Genomic DNA, 18851 nt, shown 5'->3' on the forward strand with positions numbered 1-18851 from the left:
AGAGACATGGAACATCTGCTTCTTTAAAAGGGCTTTGGGGCTGGGCAAAGTTCAGCAGGTGCCGTTCCTTCCATTGTGGCCACATGGTGATAAGAGAAGTTCCATCTATGGAATGGCGGTCTTCTTGGGAGTTTTCCTAGAGGGAGAAGCAACAAAAAGAATGGCCAAAAAGATCAAAAATAACTGAAGGTCAAGGCAGAGTAAAGATGGGTGAGTTAACTGGTGTGCAATTATGCTCATTCAAGATTAATAGGGATGCAAATAAAAGTAAATGGGCTACATGACCTTGTAGCATTAAAGCCTTTCCTTTTTCAGAAGGCTTCTTATCATGCCAGGACCTTATTTTATACCTCTGGTTGTTTTACTTGCTACTGCCGCTGTTTTATCTTGTTGCTACATTTCATTATTTTTTAAATAACATTATCATTTTCATAACAGTGCCCAGCTTTCGTGTAGCATGTTCTGAGTGTGCAAGGTGTTTTGCTTGGATTATCTTGACGTCATGCTTGTCAGAACCCTGTAAGGTAAGTAGTACCCCCATGTTGCAGTTGGGCTAAGTGGCCTGCTTCAGGCCCACCTAATGAGTTTGTGGCAGAGGTGAGATTGAACCTGGCGAGTCCTGATTCAGAGCTCGGTTTCTTGGGACCCAATCCTATCCTCTATACACACGCCTGCTGCTAATGCAGCCACCTCAAAAAGTCTTGCGCTGCATCCTGTGCAGTGAGGGTAGGGAGGAGACTCACAGCCCAATCCTAAACTGCCTGTTGCGCCCGGACTGCCACAGCACCGAAACAGATGCCGCAGCATCCTACACACAACAGGACAGCTGCCAGCAGCCCGACACAGGGGCTCTGGATGAAGAGGATCACCTCTCCCAGCATGCCTCCTCCCCTCCCTCTCCCTGCCTCCCCCTACCCTGGAACGCCTCCTCCCCCCACACCTCCACCTACCTCTCTGCCTCCCTTCGGTTCGGGTGACTGCCAAGCAGCAGAGTGAGCTAGCACTGGCACTGACTTGTGCTGAGGGCCGCGAATGTGCTTTATGGCACATTTGTGACACTCACCGCCAGTGGAGCGCCAGCAGTGCGAGCTCAGGATTGGGCTCTCAAAGGCTTACAGGCTTACTCACCTCCCAGTAAGCCCTGGGGCTCCCTATTGGCATACACCACCACTTTAGGTGGCGTATATCTGCAATGAGAAAAGGGGTTGGGAGCTCCTCAACTGAGGGGATACGATCTGGTGGTACCACGGCAGCCAGATCCACCCTTCCTGCCATTTCCCCATACCTGGTACAGCAGGCACAGTGGAGTCTGGCAGTGGAGCTACTGTACTGCCACCTCTTTGGGCAGCCACTGCTCCACATGACAGCCCAATCCTGCACAGGATGGAGCTGTTCGGCACTGTGCTACACCAGCCCTCTTGTTTACCACTTTGTGGTTAAAAAATGAAAAAGAGAGCTATGCATTTATAAAATAAATATTAGGATTAGCTTCATCATACAGTCTGTTCAATAAATATTACTAGTGAATAAGACAATGCATATTATCACCGATCATCTAATCCAAGATCAGAAATTTGCGTTGAGTAAAGAATGGAGAGAGAAAAAGCAACCTCCAGGTTTTTTTTTCTTCCCATGAATACATTCAGCAGGAAAAAATGGAAAAGAAAAATGGAAAAACAAGCCCTCTCCATTATGCCAATATCTGCAGGCTGCATTGTTCTGTTTGCCTACAGGATATAATCCTCCTCTAATTTCATTATTCGGCTTTCAATTATTCAGGGTTGTGCTATGAGCTCAGGACTTAGCTTTAGGTTGCCTTTCAGACTGCTGCCACTTTCTGCAGTGTCAGACTAGAATCTCGTTCTCCAAGAGGGAATGGCTGTTTGCATTGAAGCCACATGTGCATTCATGTAATTCCGTTTTGTGGGGCATTCATGTGCAGGGCTTACAGTGTGCTGGAACAGGACCATCTGCTTCTCGCAATCTCTTCCGCCCATGTTAGAAGCACACCATGTGTCTGCCTGGTGTGGTTTGCCATGGAGCAAGCAACTGAAGTTGCCTGTCCGCACATGTGATTCCCAGTTGCCATGGTTTTTCTAGTTAGTCTACCTTCTTTGCTGTTTGTAAATCTCTAGTGAGAAATTGTGTGGCTAGCAATCACGTCTTCTGGTTAAAGCATTTGTCCTGTTTGTCATTTGACACCATTTGAACAAGGATGGTGTATTGGGGAGTGGGAAGGGAAATAATAAGGAGACTAAGGACACAATAGCCTCTAACCACAGGTATGTATTATCATTTTTAAGGCTGAGTAGGTGAGAGGGCTCCTCCACCCTTCCTTCCAAGTTCCTTCCAAGCTGAAGGAGTAAACAGTTGTTCTGCTCTGAAGAGGTGTAGAACAGATCGCTGTTGTTGTCCCATCCATCTCAAGGTCCATAGTTTGCCAAAGAACAGGCCAGTGGCCAACATCTGGTCTCGTCACTCTCTTCAGTTGGCTTATTCCTCCACCCTCTACATGACATCATATTCACAGCATAATGGTCACAGGCACTAAAGTCTTTGCCAAATTTGCTGTAAAAGCCAGGGTTGTGATTATCAACATGAAAATGACTGTGATTCCTCAATGTGAAATGAGAGCGCATCTGTGAAGACTGCCTTCTTCACAGGTGAAATTCCAAGTCTCTTCATGGGTGAAATTCCATGTCTGGGGGGACGTGAGAAGTCCATGCAGATGGGTAGGAAGACTGCCAAGTGGAAGTTGGCTTTCAGACACACTACTTAGTCTTTTGACACATGCCAAAAGACTCAATGCCTATACAAGGCCCCATCCAACAAAAATCAGGCCCCAGGAATTGCTGAGCAAGTTGCAGATTTTTATTTATTTACTATATTTCTATCCTGCCTTTCTTCCTGAAGGGACCCAAGGCTGTTTACAACATAGCTTGGAATACAAAAACATAAATCACAATCAAAACAAATTAAAGCACTAAAACCATCACAATTGGTTGGATAAAAAAGATGTTTTTATCTTAAAAACAGCTACCAGACATTGATACAATAAAAAAGACCATCAGCAGCAATTTTATAAAACCCCAAGCCTGTCAAAACCAGATGTTGAAAAGATGTTAAGAGATGTTAAAAAGGCCGAGAACTCAGAAGGCTATCTAAAAAGAAATGTTTTTAGGCCCCACTGGAACATTTCCAGGGAGGGAGAGGTTTATAGCTCAATGGAGAGGAAGTTTCATAATATTGGGGCCACTACTGAGAAGGCCCTCTTTCTTGCTGCTGCCCCTCATACCTCCCTGAGCGGCAGCACTTGTAAGAGGGCCTTCTCTGATGACTTGAGGGGCAAGCCGGACTATATGGAAATAGGCAGTCTCTTAGATACTCTGACCCCAAGCCATAAAAGGCTTTACAGGTCAAAGCCAGCACCTTGAAAATGAAAAGATTAAAACAAAAACGGAGTTGCATGGTAACTCTGTTTTCATATCTCCATATGCAACTACAGTCCCTGCGCAACTCAATATTTTCTTATATGCAGCTTGTGCAGTAGCTTCTTGATTTGTTCGCCCCACCTGCCAATGAGCTTTCATTCAGACACCTGCCGTAATGCCTGTGCCTTTGGGAGAAAATTATTGGCTGTTGGGAGTGGGAGGAAGAAGAGGGGGAACTGTCTGCCGTGTATATCGCTTTCGGCACTGCAGTGAGCCATGGGAGTGAGAACCATGAGGGTTCCTTGGGCCTACATGCCCTGATGAGCTTCAGCTCATGGTGTTGCAAGGTCTAGAACAGGGGTGTCAAACTCATTTCATACAGAGGGCCAAAGTCAGCATTCAGGGCACCTGCTGAGGGCAGGAAGTGATGTCATTAACCAGAAAGTGACATCATTAAGCAGCTGATAGCCAGAAATCAGCACTTAGTTCTCATTAACTGCAAATGACAGAAGAGAAAAAAAGCAAATCTTGATCATATTTCAAGATATGGGAGAGCCCAGTTTTCATGTGGGCTGCTGTTTCAGCAGTAACACCTCAGTGCTGCTCAGCAGCTGAGAGCCCAAGGGCCTAATAAAAAGCTTCCAGAGGCCGCATCCGGCCCCCAGGCCTTATGTTTGACACCCCTGGTCTAGAAAAACCTGATTGGATAATATGATAAGATGGTAGCCAAACCATTGTACTGTATTATATCAAGGGAGTATTATTGATCCATTTCTTTTGGGGGGTAGCACATTGTTACATAAACAATGGGTAATGCTACAAACCAGCATGGTTTTCAGAATGGGAACATTTAATGTTTCACTACAGATAACCCTGGGCAGATGTGTACATTATATGAGCCTAAAATCACCTCTGAGGCACGTTGAACTATGACTGCTATCAAGCTCCTAGTAGTATATTAGTTTCCATTAGATGAGTCACAGTGGGCTTCCCTCATAAGGCAGCCTTTGAGGTGTTTCCGTCCTCTTACCACTTACTACCGTCAACTCTCCAAGGTCCTCCAACATCATTAGGAACTCTCTAAGGTCCTGATTTTATTCTCATCAATGACAACAGCAGGGCTCCCTGTGACTTCAGGCGGAGCAAGATCTGGCTGGAGATGAGGAGGGCTGGCGACAGCACCATCTGGAGTCTGTCAGCGTTGCTCCTTTCATCAACCAAACGGGCTCATTAGAGAGCAATGTGGAAGGTTGCTCCACAGCTAGGGGGCTGAACAAGCTGTTTTTTATATTGCATCATGCAGGCTGTGAAGAAGCTGTACCTCCAAAGAAATTCCACTCAGGACAGCTGTCTTGCTTCCATTTCCTTGAGTCTTTTTGAGGTGGAAATGCTTACCTGTCATGTGGTGAGTGGCAGTCACTGAAGGATTTGGGGACAGGCCACTTCTGCTTCTGTCGTGGACCATTTGTCATACACAGATAAGTGAGGCAAATGTACTTCCCCTTAAACACGTTTATTTGGAAATCAGTCCTATTGATTTGAACCAGAGCCAATCTCCACATAGATAATGCAGTTCAACTCATTTCCAGGTGACGGTGCTTAGGCTCATATCTGAAGTATGTGGGCCACACATAGTAAACAAGTGAGTAAATGCTTCAAACACACCACATGCATAACCATTCAAGTCTTACCTGTGACCTGTTTCAAGTACCCTCACTGGTATGCAGGTGGCATAGTGAGTCCATGAGAGTCCTGAGAATCAGGTCTTCCAACACTTTATAGGAAGGCCAATCACACAGAGGCTCTGGTCCACAGGTAGCTCCAAGGCTAGACCAGACACAGCAAATAAGGCAGGTGAAGAACTGCTGTCACATGCATGGGGACTCTGGCCATTTGTGCTGTTGGCCCTGAAGTGCACAATGGTGGCAACACTGCATTGCATAGACTGGCAGGGCATAGGATTGTGCTGTAACTTTTATAATTGATTTCAATGATAAATGGGACATATGATTTCAGTGGGGCATGTGAATGTGGATCTGACCCATGCTTTTTCCCTTGATTTCCACTAAGCTCTTGTATCTTTCTTTCTATTCATTAATATTTTACAACAATAGACTGGCTGCTGATTTGTTTTGGGGTACAATTAAGGGGCTAGTTTTGACTTTTAAGGCCCTCTACAGTTTGAGACTGGGGTACTTCCATAAAATCCATATAATCCGTCTGTTGATATCTTCAGAGGAGGGCTTTTTTCAGCAATTTTGCCATTGAAGGATGTGAGGAGGATGGCAGTGAGGAACATGACCTTCTCTGTGATACCACCTCTGCTATGGAACTCCCTCCCCTTGGAGTTAAGAACTTCTCCCTCTTTGGAGACCTTTCGATAGGGCCTTGGGGACATTTTTATTTAGGATACCCTTTGATGGCAAATGCTGACTTTCAGGCATGACTTTCAGACTCTTGGACACAGTCTGATTGAGAATTTAACTACTTGGCTAGTGCTGATCTATTGGGTGTTTTTTTTTTAAACTGTTTTTATTGATTTATTATTGTTGTTTTATCACTTTCTCACATATAAGACTTTGGTACCCCTTAGTGGAATAGATGCTAGCCCCAAATTACCAAGTTGGCTAAGCCTACATGGCATTACTGGTTACAGATTGTGGTAATTCAACCAGACATTTCCAGCAGAGACTTATGAGACCTTCTTTTTCAATTGTGTTTCAAATTTTTGGGAGGAGAGGGGATCTTAATTTTAGAGCATTTTTACCTAGAAAACATTAGCAAGCAGGATTCTGCCTTGAGGGATTTTCACCCTGGGACTTCAATTTGAGTGTGCACACAGAGCTTCTTCTGTCCCTTTATGCAGATGCATAAAAATACAATACTAAAAATACAGATGACACCGGTATGTGTTGATAATGGTAAATGATTTATGCTCGCAGGGGTGTACATTTACAGGAGGAGGCCTTTCGGAATCTCACGTTGGAAATTTACTCCTGCTGAATGAAAAATGCTGCTATTAAAGAAAGCTATTTTCTTTCAGCTGCAGGCGACTTAATTAAACAATAAGATTTGACAGATACATATGTGGTCTGTTTGCATCAGCACATATAGGCAGAGATTAACACTCCCAAATGTATGCATTAGCTCTCATTTCAGCGACTCAGTACTACATGTTACTGGAGGGCTGTGTGTGTGTATGAGAGAGTGAGAGTGGAAAGCTCCATGAGCTTATTTTAGTTTCCTAAACGAATACCCCCAAAGTCAACAATCACTCCACATGGCTCTAATTTTCAAAATTGTACTGTTTTGTTTTAAAGATGATGAATCTGAAATCATTGAAACGCTTCCCCTCCCCCATCTTTGGTTTCAAGAATCAAGCCAGAAATCAGGATAAAAAAGAAGAGCAACAAGACAGAACTTCATATTCTCAAAGCAGCAGAAGATGTTACCAATATCTTCTGCTAGGCTGACTGTCAACTGAAGTCATTTCAGAGCTTTTTACCTCTCAAAAGAAGAGTTCCATTGTCCGGAGGCTGAAACCTCCTCCTCTGCTCAAACGTTTCTCTCCTAGGTGGCTATATGCTGCCTTCTCCCAATCAGAAAATCATAGGTGGTCATCTCTGCCTTGGACCTGTGTGTTCCAAGATTGTGCTGGACACTGGATCAACATAATCTACACACCTTAGATTTCCAAAATGTTGAAATACCTTGTACGTGAACTGAATCAGTTACACACCTTGTAGGGGCTGATTCAAGTCTGCTTGAAAAGCTTCCAGAACTCTGCCTTTTAACTTTTACAAGCAGTAGGCTATTGGGGAGCCTGCAACATGCCACCATTGGTTTCCCGTCCTTCTTTGCTTACTATGTACCCTAATGAAGAATCCTGTAGGATTCCAAAACTTGCTGCACCTCAGCACTTTCAGGGTTGGTCCTAATCAAGGAATTCCCCTATTAAGGATTGTAGCTTTTTCTTCTAAGGGAACAACTTGGCTACTTATGCTTTTATCTTTATTTTCAGTAGAAGAAAGGGAAGAATTGAAAAACATAAAAGATGTCATTCAGACAAAAAAAATGATCACGAAGAATAAAGGATTTGGTTATTCCTGTGCTTCTTTTTATATACCACTGTATATTCACTGCACATTATTTATAAGTTCTTCTGTTTCAGATAATGGAAGATCTGAGGTCTTTTGTTAAGGCAATTTTTCTTTGGACTCCAGATGCTAGGAACAGACTCCATCCTGTTATATTCGGAAATGTAAATCCTCTAAAATCTGTGCGCCATAAGGATGAATAATTTAGTCGGAGATGAGGAAAGTCTGTCTGGTTGTTTGAACAGTTGTTATTATTACCAACATATCTACGTTCACAGACATTTATTGTAGCACCCATTGTTTTGCTCCATGGTGAGCAGTTAACCACTGGAAGTCAGGTCTTTCTGACTAAGGACCTCATAATTTATAGACAAAGACAGCTGATCCACTCTTGAGTCACTGGAAATCACCTGTGTTGCGTTGGTTTCCGCTAAAGTCTTGTACCTTTCGATTCATTAATATTTTGGAATAGCATTATGCTGGCTGTCGGTTTGTTTCTAGTGCTAGTTTTGACTTGGAAAGCCCTCCACAGTTTGGGACCAGGGTACTTGAGGGACCACCTTCTTCCACATAATGCATCCCATTCTCTGACATAATCAAATGGGGCTCTTTTAGCAATGCCACCATTGATTGAGGTGGGGGGGGGGGTGGCAGTGAGGAATAGTGCCTTTTCTGGCACATCTGTTATGGAACTCCCTCTCCTTAGAGTTAAGAACTGCTCCCTCTTTAAAGACCTTTTGGTTGGCCCTTGGGACATTTTGGATGTCTTTTGGCAGCAAATGCTGACTTTTGAACATGACTCTCAGACTCCTGGACTTGATCTAACTGGAATGTTTGAATGCATGAAGGAACTGATCAGAATGGTAGATCAACCAAGTAGTAGAGCACATGCTTTGCATGCAGAATGTCCTGGGTTCAATCCCTGGTATCTCCAGGTAGAGTAAGAGGAAATCCTTGTCTGAAATACTGGAGAACGGCTGCTGTCAATCAGTATTGGCAATACTAAACTATATGGATCAATGAACTGATTCAGTAAAAGGCAGCTTCTTATGTCCTAGCCTTTACAGGATAAGGGCATTCTTGGTGTCTTGAAGATATCCACATCAATGGCAACATGTGCCTGTGAAGCAGTTGGCTTGCTTGACTTGGTCAAATTTTAATATGCTCGCTTGTGAACTATCTGTCTTCTCTGCTTTCTATTAACTTAAATGTTGAACAGTTTCCAACAAGTGAGACTTTGCAGAAGGCTTCTGGAAACATCTGGAGATGGTATAGAATCATACAGAAGCGCAATGGTGCTTTGGTGGTTGAGGGGTGCCCTGTGCTGGCCCCCCTGATGGTTCGCTGGGTCACCATCCCAGTGGATGGGTTATAGTGGTCCGAAGCACTTGGTGGTGGCTACATTCATCTGGACTGCTGAGGGGGCAGGACAGCAATGGTGTGGAATGCTTTGTGGCCCACACTGCACTGTTTGCAGCACTAGCCCATGATATTTTGCTACCTTAAACAGAGGATTATATAGTGGCCTTTCCCCTACTTCTCTTGAATGAAGGAACTTTGAATCATTTTTCCATTAAAATCCACATCCCCAATTCCTTTCTTTCTAATCACTTCTCTTACCTTCTTTATCAGTACAGAAAAAGGAAAAGGAGTTTGGTGGCAGGCCTGCCAAGGGTGGACTACCATGTCGTCACTGAGAACTGGTCCATAATCTGCTGCTTGAAACAGCTCGCTCAACCTGTCTCATGATAGGGCCAGCCTTGCCACATCTTAATGACTGGGCAATATGCCTATCCCATCACTGCCTCACAACCATATAGCAAGGGGATAAGCACACTGCACTGTTATTAAAAAAAGAAAATGATGGTGGCCACAACCACCACCACCACAAAGCACTCAGAATCACACTTTGGATTGCTACCACTGTCTAAGTTTTTAACCAAGTTAAGCACTGGACAGGGTCTCAGGGCTGGACCCTGTGCCTTCCCGATGTTCCCGACTCGGCTGATGCCCCTCAATTTACATCTTTTGAAATTACATTTCTACAGCCTGTGTTTATTTTGACTTTTGGTTCAACCATGGACAAATCTTCCATTGCTACAATCTTTTAAAAATGCCTATCTGTTGATATTAGGATCTCTTCTTTACGTATGTCCAAAGTACACAATTGTAATGTCTAAAATATTAGTATGCCATGACTTGCAAAATAAGATGAAATAGAAAACACCAAAAGCTTTTCCCTCAGTGGTAACACTGAAGGCAGGACTGAATGAAGAAGAAGCTCATGAGATGCTCTATTGATAGTCTATTGAAGAAACGTTCTTGAATACAGATATTTTTTTGTAAGACAGTAACTTGGTTAGTAAGAAAGGTCTGGTCAATGATAACACAGTACAGTACTATATATGGTCAATGATGTTGCCTTAGGCAGTACTCTTCTTCAGAAATAGTACTGTGTTATGATAAAATAGCTCAGAATAGAATCACCAGCCATGGTTACATGTAGGAACCTTCTAATTAGTAGACGCTGAAAACAAGCCACAGGAGTTGCAATCTCCATTAAGCCCTGCCAATGGACTTTGTAGGCATGTTTGGCTGACCACAATTGGAGACAGAATGCTAGACCAGTGGTCCTCAACCTTTTTTCATGCCAAATAAATAAATAAATAAATAAATAAATAAGAGTGGGGACCCACAGTCAATCCTGACCCCCTCCTGGAGCTCTATCCGTCCTCCCCGCCCCTGTTGCTACCCCCACTCCCTGCCCCCTTTCCACCCTCCCAGCACTGTTCACTGTAGCCAAACAGTCTTGTTAGAGAGAGCAGAAAATGTTACCTTGGAGCCTGGCACTAGTGAAAGCTATTTTATCACTATTGCTAAGACCCTGAGCAGGACTGGGACACAATCTCCTGGTACCCAAAGAGGGAGACCAGATGTCTCCCTCTTTACCTTGCGGTGTTGTAGTCCAGTGCTCTTCAACCTTTTTTCATTCTCACAACCCCACAACTGAGACTTTATGACCCTATTGGGGTCTTGACCCCAAGGCTGAAGAATACTGTGCTAGACTAAACAAATATTTGAACAGTCCTAGAAAGTCAACAGTTACATTTGTATGTATCATACAAATACATACATTTAGTTGTAGTTGATCAGCCTGTCGGTTGAGACCTGCAGTTTTTATTCAGCTCTTACATAGAGGAAAGCAGTCATTAGAAACAAAACAAAACCATAAGTTGTCCCTTAAAGAGAAAGAAACTCTTATATGATGTGCAGAGTAAACCATTTCCAAGTCTGTTTAACTACCACAGCTCTTACTCAAAGAATCTATAAATCTATGCAGTGGCTTGCCATCTCTAATAAAGAAGTGCCAATATTGTCACAAAATTATAATTCCCAAAGTTCTTTGGATAAAGCCATTGCAGTAAAAAGTTGTACAATTTTATTGTAGATATGTCCCAGATTTCTCCGGATAATACTTGGCCATTGCCCAGTGTTCACCATCTTGGTGAGTGTTGACAGAATACGTCCCATGGAAGTTCATTAGTTCTGGACCAACCTAGTATTCATTACTGAATCACTGAACATAGGCTGGTCAGCAAGCTCCACCCCTACTATGAATATGTATCTCTCACTGGGCAACATACAGTGTGTCTAGATGTGTCCATGCATAGGCTCAAATTGTGGTTTGGGATTGTGCTTGTGCCCCTGATCACAAGTACAAGCCTGTGCATTTACATTTTGCATGTGCATAGTCAGACTATGGCAGACTATTGAATGAGCATAGGTTGGGGCTTGCCAGCACATTCCCATTTTCCCCTATTCACAGTAGGCACAATGAACATATGAAATGTATTGTCATCTTAATCAAAATGTGAATAAATTTCTAGTTCTAATGGAAGTTATCAACTCCACATTAATATTGAAAACTATTGGTGCTGGTGACAAAACTCCCATCAGTTTTAATGCAACTGGGATTTCTGTGCTCAAGGCTTATGCGGAAACATTTTTTGTGGGTTTTTTATTTTATTTTTTCACCCTGGCTCACACACGCTATTAATCACAGTCTGATCCGACTAAGAGACATTGCTGCCTGTCTAGTCCGAATGACTTAGTGTCACTCACCACCACCACGAATGGGAAGATTTAGCAACAGGGCATGTAAGACACATATTCACATTTCAAAAAGAATAATTCCACGAGGGAAGCCGCCGAAGCTTCTTTAATGCTGCCAAGTTCATCTGTGGCCTTGGTGCTTAAAATTGTTTGCGCATCTTCCACTTTACATTCTGAATCAAAGATATTCTTGGCAGAAACATAGGCTTTCAGGGTAAATTTAGGAGATAGAAACAGGAGAATGTGGTATTTTCCTGATGAAATGTCACAAACGTTTTGCATTCAACTTCTCACAAAATAAGGATCAGCCAGCAAATGTCAGCACAATATATATGTAATACACTTTTCTTTACTGCAGCCTGTTGTTTTTGTCAGTTTTTGTCCATCTCCCTGTCAATTGAATGTAAAGAAATGACATTCCGCTGATCGCAGGAGGCAGGAAGATTATAAGGATTGAGAATGTATGGCAGCAAACGAAGATTGAGTGGGAACAGTTGGAGGATTCTGTATGAATTGCTTACTGGGAGCCTTCCACTCATGCAGCCCCAGTAGTTTAAGAGTAGGAGACAATGCCTAGCTCATAAAGAATTACTATCTTATTAGGGAACTATTCCTTAAGGCAGGGGTGTCCAAAGTTTTTGGCAGGAGGGCCACATCGTCTCTCTGACACTGTGTCGGGGGCCAGGGGAAAAAAGAATTAATTTACATTTAAAATTTGAATACATTTACATACACTAGTTGGCAACCTTCAGTCTCGAAAGACTATGGTATCGCGCTCTGAAAGGTGGTTCTGGAACAGCGTCTAGTGTGGCTGAAAAGGCCGATTTGGGAGTGACAATCCCTTCCACACTGGGAGCAAGTGCAGTCTGTCCCTGGCCTGTCTCCCTGGCTATGGGCCTTCCTTCTTTGCCTCTTAGCCTCAGACTGTTGGCCAAGTGTCTCTTCAAACTGGGAAAGGCCATGTTGCACAGCCTGCCTCCAAGCGGGCCGCTCAGAGGCCAGGGTTTCCCACTTGTTGAGGTCCACTCCTAAGGCCTTCAGATCCCTCTTGCAGATGTCCTTGTATCGCAGCTGTGGTCTACCTGTAGGGCGCTTTCCTTGCACGAGTTCTCCATATAGGAGATCCTTTGGGATCCGGCCATCATCCATTCTCACAACATGACCGAGCCAACGCAGGCGTCTCTGTTTCAGTAGTGCATACATGCTAGGGATTCCAGCACGTTCCAGGACTGTGTTGTTTGAAACTTTGTCCTGCCAGGTGATGCCGAGAATACGTCGGAGGCAGCGCATGTGGAAAGCATTCAGTTTCCTCTCCTGTTGTGAGTGAAGAGTCCATGACTCGCTGCAGTACAGAAGTGTACTCAGGACGCAAGCTCTGTAGACCTGGATCTTGGTATGTTCCGTCAGCTTCTTGTTGGACCAGACTACATAAGTTTACATAAATGAATATATTAAAGATGAACTTATATGAATGAATGAAGGTCTTGCAATAGCTCAAGGCCCATAAAAGGCCTTGCACAAAGCAAGGCTGGCCTTTCCTTTGCTGCTGCTGCTGCATCACAGACGTGAAACAACAAGCAGTGGAGGGAGCCCTCATCCCACAGCTCACTTGAGAGGTCAAACAGTTGCCCTCATGCTGAGAGCAGTTGCGTCGGGCCAGTGTGGGCTCCAACAAATCTCCGGAGGGCCAGAGACTCATTCAGAGGCAAATCTCCAGAGGGCCGGAGGGCCAGAGGTGCAAGTGGCCCTAGGGCCGGGGTTTGGGCACCCCTACCCTAAGGTATAAATTGGGATTTAAAATAACTCAGGGCGCAACCCTAAGCCCTTATGTCAGTGCTGGAAAGCACTGACATAAGGGCAATTCTGCTCTGAGGTAAGGGAACAAACACTCCCTTACTTTGAGGAGATCTCCATGAGTGACACCCAACTGCAGGATGCAGCACATGTCCCATTGGCACTGCAATGCCAGTGCTGAAAAACACTGACATAAGGGGTTAGGACTGCACCCTCAGTGGGATTTGGCAATATTCCCTTCCTAGTGGTATGAGACAGGATTAAAGCATTACTCCCTTGGATTGCACTGGTGAACTTGTTTACGCTGCTACACTTTTAATTAACCTATGGTTTTCTTCCCCTGCTGAGAGTTTGCAATGGTCAGACCACCCATGGCTTACCTAATGTTGCATGGAACCAGTCTTAACTACCAGACGGGAGGGACAGAGGCTCTCTGCAAGCTGAGCTGGGTTGTTGACGTAAGCTTGGAGGACTTCTTTTCAATTGCCTTTATGTAGCAAGAGATGCATGGGGAGATTGATGACTGGTTTCATGACTCTAGAAGGCATTCCACCTATGTTCATTCCCATGAACTGTCCAAGTGGTGTATACTAGGGCAATGTGGGGGTGACACATGTTATAGTGCAGACAAGGTGGGTGTCCCTTAAAGATGTGCCACATTGCCACTGGATTGGGATGAACATCTAATGCAGATTTGAGCAATTATTCTAATTTCTGGTAGCACTGCATCTCTTAAAGTCCCACAGTGTCCTGAGCTGGATTTTCAGATGGGTGACAATGACAGGGTCCATGCAATCACAGACAATTTCAGTGGTTTTGTGCCATAGGGACACTACAATCACTGCTCAGCTGGAACACAAACAGTCATTTTCTGAGAATCAGACTTGGTGGAAACCTATTCTTGTTTACAGTAGAAAGTGGATTTTTACAGTGTTGATTGGTCAGTCATCACTCATACCAGTCATGGATGGTCAATCACCACTCGTACCAGTTATTGATAGAACTGGTGCTTTATTTTTTTTTTAAAGTAATAACACATAACACTGCTTTCTACACTTCTTATTTTTGCTTTTTAAAAAATCTGCAAAAAAAAACACACCCTTTCTCTAACCCCTCTATGTATTCTCTAACACCTCCAGATGAATGTGGCTGCATCTACTGACACTATACCACCTACCTAGTACACCTTTAAAGTGATTATAATTTTTAATTTATAAAATAATTTATAAATGCGCATTTTGGTTTGGTGCACAGAAAATGTATTCTATTAGTAGGTCTCTTTGCTTAATAGGTTATTCAAGTGAAATGTGCTCCCCCTGAAAGCAGCCATTATGAAGCAGAAATATTTCCTATTATCTCATTACTCTTGAGTTCGCTGTACATTTTCCTCGTGGCTGCCTTGAAAACATACCTCGGCTTGTCCAATTTTTGAAGGTTAGCTACCATAAAAATGCTGAATGGTTAAACAGAAGCAAGCAACTTATCTCTGTGTTTCCTTTTTTGTAGATCTGGATATGAATGGCTTTTAGAAGAAAGGTATTCTTCTCAGTTGGTTCTTTAATGACCCAATCCTGTCCTCCATCATGCTATCACATGCAGCCGTGCCAAACAGCATGCACTCTGGATGATATGCATTGGGGTGACAAGAAGGCCAATGAAGGTAGGTTTGCTGCTCTATGCTCTTTTTACCTATTTTTTATCTGACTACTGTTTTTATGATATGTGTTAATATGTTTTTATTTGTTTTAAATTATGTTTTTAATCTGTTTTAACCTGTTGTAAGCCGCCTGGAGTCCCTTTGGGGAGAAAGGCGGGGTAAAAATAAAGTTATTATTATTATTATTATTATTAGGTTGGCCAGCCTAAATGTGCATAAATTATAAATTTATAATTTATAAAAATGTGCCCTTGGAATCAAAGCCACATAAAACTGCTTTCAGCACTTCTAACTATGGAAAACACTGAAATCCGTGATAAAGTGAAACTGTTTTCACCCATCTCTTGCTGTGAAGCAGTGTCTCTGTTGCCTACAAAGCAACCCTATGCATTTTCACTTGGAAGTAAATCTGATTGAGGGCCCAATCCTGAGCTACTTGTGCCAGCTCACTGCCGGCGCGCACTGTCACAAACGTGCTGTAAGGCACGTTTGTGAGCTCTAACGCCAGGTGAGCGCCCATGCTAGCCCAGCGCTCTTCGGCAGTGGGCTGCTACCAGGCAGGCACCCGGCCTCCGGTGCTCGGCGGTCACACAGACCACCGAGCAATGGAGAGGAAAGCGGGGGTGGGGGAAGGCGGGGAGGAGGTATTCCGGGGAGGGGGGAGGCAGGCAGACGGCGGGGAGAGGGAGTGGGGGAAGCATATCAGGGAGGTGGGAGGCAGGGAGAGGGTGGGGGGAGGTGTGATGGGCGAGCAGGGAGGGAGGGAGGCAGGACCAGCGGAGCGACGCTCGACCGGATCCAGAGCCTTTGCATCAGGCTCAGTGCCTGGCATGAAGGCTCTTACCTCACCGATGACTTCGGCAGTGAATCAAGTAGCCCCATTGTGGGCCTACTCCCTTTACCTGGAGGAAGGGGACAAAAGTCCCCTTCTTCTGAAGTGCCACTCCCAGCTGCTGTGAGAGTGCAGGATGTGGCGGCAACAGTTTTCGGTGCTGCTGCAGCCGCGTGCCATGGGAGCTCAGGATTGAACTCTGATTTCAGTGGGACTTACTCCCAGGCAAGTGTGCATAGGACTGCAGCGTTAAGAACTTGAAAGCTTGCTTAAGACTGCTATCAGTATTGGTCTTATTTAAATGCGTTACCAGAATGTGGCGTTGGGATTCGTTTTTCCTCTCATGGAACAATGAGACTGCCCACCATTTTTTTCAAGAGCAATAAACCTGTATGCTGGGTATGACTCTCTTTCAATTCATAGCTGCACAAATTCACTGTTTCAGTTAAGACAGATTCTCTTAGACTTTTGCACAAGAGCCAGTGAACTTGCAAGAGTGATACTCTTGGAAGAACGAAATTTTTTCGACATCTGATGACACCGGAGTCATCGTTTTCCATGCCTGTACGAACCTTTTCCTCCATCTCCCTCATCTTGTCCAACGTATGTCTGTGGATGTCCTACAGTTTCCTTGGGTGTCCCACACTTATCCTGATGTCCCACATGTGCCTCGGTAGTGTGAACTTTTCTCGACATCTGATGACTCTGGTGTCGTTTTCCACGCCTGTACAACATTTTCCCTCGATCTCCCTCATCTTTTCCCACGTATGTCTGTGGATATCCTACAGTTTCCTTTGGTATCCCGCACATCTCCTGCATGTCCCACATGTGCCTTGGGAGAACAATTTTTTTTTGACATCTGATGACCCCAGGGTCATCATTTTCCACCCCTGTATAACATTATTCCTCGATCACCCTCAAATTGTCCAAAGTATCTCTGTGGATGTCCTACAGTTTCCTTGGGTGTCCTGCACTTCTGCATGCAGAAGCACAATATATTCATATAGCATTGCCACACCCAGGTTTCTACTCTTATGGGGAGTCTGCTCTGCAGGTAACTGTATTTTCTCCTTGGGAGAGTGATACTCAGTAGTAAACTCTATGTTATGTTGCAGCATAAAATGCCCTCAGGACAGGAGCAATTTGCATTGAAAAAAATATTGTAGCGTTTAACCTGTCCCTTACCAGTCATTCTGACCCTAAAATTGGCCTCCCACCCCCCACTCCCAGTGTTCCTGATCCATGTTATACAGCCTAATCCTTTCCTTCTTCCCTCCTCTGGTGCAGCTGCACCAAAAAGGCATGCACTGTAATTAAATCCTCTTACACCTCTGTAAACCTTCTACCCTGCAATGGGTCCCCTTGGACCTATGCCAGAAATTTTGCTGGTGCAATTCTGAGGTGAGAAAGAGGGCAGGGAGACTGCTGATGGAGAGGATAGGATCTGGCACATACCATTGCCACTCCATTCACCCCTCTCCTATTGCATCTCCTCCCTGCTCCTGTTCTGTCCTCCACCCCTCTCGCCTCTCTTATCTGCTCCAGTGGTGGCCTTTCCACCTTATCTGCCTTCTGGTTAGTAGTCTGAGAACTGCCAGGATCCCAAGAGCAGCTTGTATCAGGATTCTATCTCTGATTTTTCAGACTTCCCCTTCCTCTCCTCAGACCAACTACAGAGCTGGTGTAGGTCCAAAGAGAGCCATAGACTACTAGAAGGCTTACCAACCTACCCTCATTGGCCTTCTTGTCACCCCTCTGCATATCATTCAGAGCGCATGCTGTTTGGCATGGCTGCATGTGATAGCATGGTGGAGAATAGGATCGGGTCGTTAAAGACTTAACTAAGAAGAATACTTTTCTTTCAAAAACCACTCATACCCAGATCTACAAAAAAAGGAAACACAGAGATAAGTTGCTTGCTTCTGTTTAACCATTCAGCATTTTTATGGTTGCTAACCTTCAAAAATTGGACAAGCCGAGGTATGTTTTCAAGGCAGCCACGAGGAAAATGTACAGCGAACTCAAGAGTAATGAGATAATAGGAAATATTTCTGCTTCATAATGGCTGCTTTCAGGGGGAGCACATTTCACTTGAATAACCTATTAAGCAAAGAGACCTACTAATAGAATACATTTTCTGTGCACTAAACCAAAACGCGCATTGTACAAAAATTCATTAAGCCCTTTCTGGTAGTCGACTGATAAAATTAATTCCTGTGTTGGCCAGCTGCTGCTTCCATTGATGACTCCAAATCACATAACAATGATAAAACCATCAGAATTGCCTTGCAGGATCAACCTAGAGATTTATATATTTATACAAGTTATACATTTTATTTCCAAAAGCGACCAGCCAGAAGCATAATGAAGGTGATTGCTAATATTGCTCCTGCTAACTGGGCCAAGAGGGTTCTTTTAGTAGCCATAGAGGTCCTCTTATGTTTAGTAGGGAGAGACCAGTGGTCATCATTACTTCCCTCCTGGTGGCTGTTTGCTGTTGTCTTTTGTTAGATTATGGGCCCTTTTGGGAAGGGAATCAACTTTTCATTTATTTGGTTATGTAAACCACTCTCTGAACTTTTCTTGGAAAGCAATATAGAAATATTTTATTAACATTAACAATAATAATATTCTTGCCTTATTGGAGTCTTATAATCAGATGACTATTTCATATTTGCTTTTTTCCCTTTCCCCCCATGAGACTATAAACGCAGGCCTCCTTACCCACCAGATGTATCCCAGGGCCTCAACAGGGCTCAAGGAAAGCAAGGTGTTGGTAGCCTACCACTTAAAAGCTCAGGCTGGAAGCCATGCAAGATAAGTTGGAGCCCACATAATGGATGTGCTTCACCACCCGGGCACCCACCTTTTGTATGTCTAGTGAGAAACACTGATGGCATGACACAAAAAGAGGGGGAAGAAATCAC

The sequence above is a fragment of the Tiliqua scincoides genome, chromosome 5 (genome assembly GCF_035046505.1).
Source record: "Tiliqua scincoides isolate rTilSci1 chromosome 5, rTilSci1.hap2, whole genome shotgun sequence".
In the NCBI taxonomy this organism is placed as follows: domain Eukaryota; kingdom Metazoa; phylum Chordata; class Lepidosauria; order Squamata; family Scincidae; genus Tiliqua; species Tiliqua scincoides.